Here is a 2,566-nt window from a genome sequence, read left to right as displayed (position 1 = left end):
AAGAGTTGAGAGGGAGTTAACCTCTTTGGCTTGGAGAGGAGAACTAGTGCAACATGCTAAAGTGTATATTAGAGATATAAACATAAGGAAAGAAAAACTCATTAACATGTCATCAAGATAGTATAATAGTCAATAAACTAGTTATATTTGTTATATTTTGATATATTATTCACATTTTAATTTTGATCTCAAATACAAAATGGCCTACGAAAGCTCAATATATATGCTCCAAAGGAAATACCAACATGTTGTGGTTAATAAAGAAGAGGATATTGAAAAATTTTTAAGATATAAAAGAAAAAAAAAAGAAGATTTTGCACAAATGTGAACGTTGGGGACATCACAAAACTTCTTGCAAAAATTTACTTAGTCAAACAACTTCGCATATGCTTTAAATTAAGGAACTCTGCTTTATTTTAAAAACAAATAATACGTGAGCATAAATTCAGGGAGAAATTACCAATATGTAGGGAGGCCACAATGAATTTGAAGAATTTTATATGAAAATTTTTGAGGTTTTTTAAAAATATCAATTTGAATTCATAGCAATCCACATTTTGAGATATTGTTAATTATTTTCTTTTATCATTCCCTTTCTTTATAATACCCCCTTATGTTATGTTTCTTATATGTGTTCATTTGTTGCAATTAACTTCAATTTGTTATAAGTTAACCGCAAAGAGGAATGGTGGCTAATATGAATGATAGATTCATAAATCAAAATGATGGGATTTTGCATATTGAATTGGAGGTATATGGGCTACATCAATTATGCATTTCTTATGTGGTATCAAACGCAACTATACTACAATATATAACTATATTTATTATGGATGAATATAAACAAGAGGTATATGTACATTCAATAACAACAAGAACTCTATATACATCCATTGTTTACTAGATATTATTATGCCTTATTCCAAATTATGGGTCTAACTAGGGTGATGTTCAATTGCTGCCTCAAACTTGAGGGCTTTGTGGACACAATTGAAATTTTTAGGAAATGTTGGTGATTGGGCAATTCTTGTCAATATGTCCACTAGCATGTTTGACTGCAGCAACTGGTGCTCGAGATAAAATGCATGCAGATGAGTAGGAAGCTATTACCTAATGGCTAATGTGAGTTCATCCATGGGAAGGAAAGGTTTTGTTTGGGATAACTTTTGGCCACTTCTTTTTCATTGCTTTTGAAAAAAAAAAAATTATACTATCAATTGCTGCCTCAAACTTGAGGGCTTTGTAGACACAATTAAAATTTTAGGAAATGTTGGTGATTGGGCAATTCTTGTCAATATGTCCACTAGCATGTTTGACTGCAGCAACTGGTGCTCGAGATAAAATGCATGCAGATGAGTAGGAAGCTATTACCTAATGGCTAATGTGAGTTCATCCACGGGAAGGAAAGGTTTTGTTTGAGATAACTTTTGGCCACTTCTTTTTCATTGCTTTTGAAAAAAATTTATACTAAAAGTTACTTTAGAAAGTAATAAAAAACTTTCTTAAATGAATTGCCTAAATAAGCAAGAAGTGAGTTCAATCACGAGGCTAATAACTCACTATCTGGTGGAAAGGTAGCAAGCAAAGTGAAGAGGAAAAGGGAGCCCTCAAGTTCAACAGATGAGGAAATTAGGGCATTTTGGAAGATAAAATTCTTGCTGGATGAGAGATCAAGAAGTCCCATGATAAGAAGTGGCTTAAAGAGAGATAAAAAGTCTACTTTTGAGACATTTGAAAGACTTTATGTATAATATAAGTAAATACAAAGTTTATAGTGCTAGATATGTGAATAGCTCAAGTGCTACGAATGTAAAATTCCCTTAAAAACTATTATTTTAAATGAACAATTTCACTCTTCATATTGAATTAAAATATTAAGCATACAAAAATAAAAATAAAAATAAAGAAACAAAGTTGTTATCATATTAAATTCCATCTAGTGAAGAGGGGTGAGGCGAATATTCCCCTTGAGTACCGTTATTCATAGATATTGGTGCGGGTCGGGTCTGTGGGCCAGGCCTAGCAACAAAGGAGGAAGTAGAGCGGGGCTGGGCCAAGACGTTTGGAGCGCACTAGTACTTAGGCTTCGTTTGGGACGGCTTTTTTATTGCTTTCTAAAACAGAGTTTTAGTACAAAAATAAAAAATTTTGTACTAAAACTCCGTTTTAGAAAACAATAAAAAAGCCGTCCCAAATGAAGCCTTAGAGTGGCATTTGCAGAAGAAATGGAGTTTGGGTCGCAGTGGGCCCAAAAGTGAACGGTGGGAATTCATGTGAGGTGAGTGGTCTTGATCCTGGGGTTTGCAAGATTTATTAGAATGAGGATTTACTAATATAACCATAAAAAAACATTTTATTTCATAAATAATATTTCAACTATATTATTTATTTAATATATTATTTTATTAATCCAGCCTCTCATTTTGTTAATCCAACCTCTCAAACCAAAAAGTAGTTGAGAAAGTTTTGACGAAATCTTATAAGGACATTGATAGAGTAACACTGTATGCAATTCCCTCGATAATTAGTGGGACCGAAAGTCAACAAAATTTAGATGGGGAAGGCT

This window comes from Dendrobium catenatum, unplaced genomic scaffold (genome assembly GCF_001605985.2).
Source record: "Dendrobium catenatum unplaced genomic scaffold, ASM160598v2 fragScaff_scaffold_783, whole genome shotgun sequence".
Classification (NCBI taxonomy): Eukaryota; Viridiplantae; Streptophyta; class Magnoliopsida; order Asparagales; family Orchidaceae; genus Dendrobium; species Dendrobium catenatum.
The sequence above is the reverse complement of the archived record's forward strand: the minus strand, read 5'-3'. Positions refer to the sequence as shown.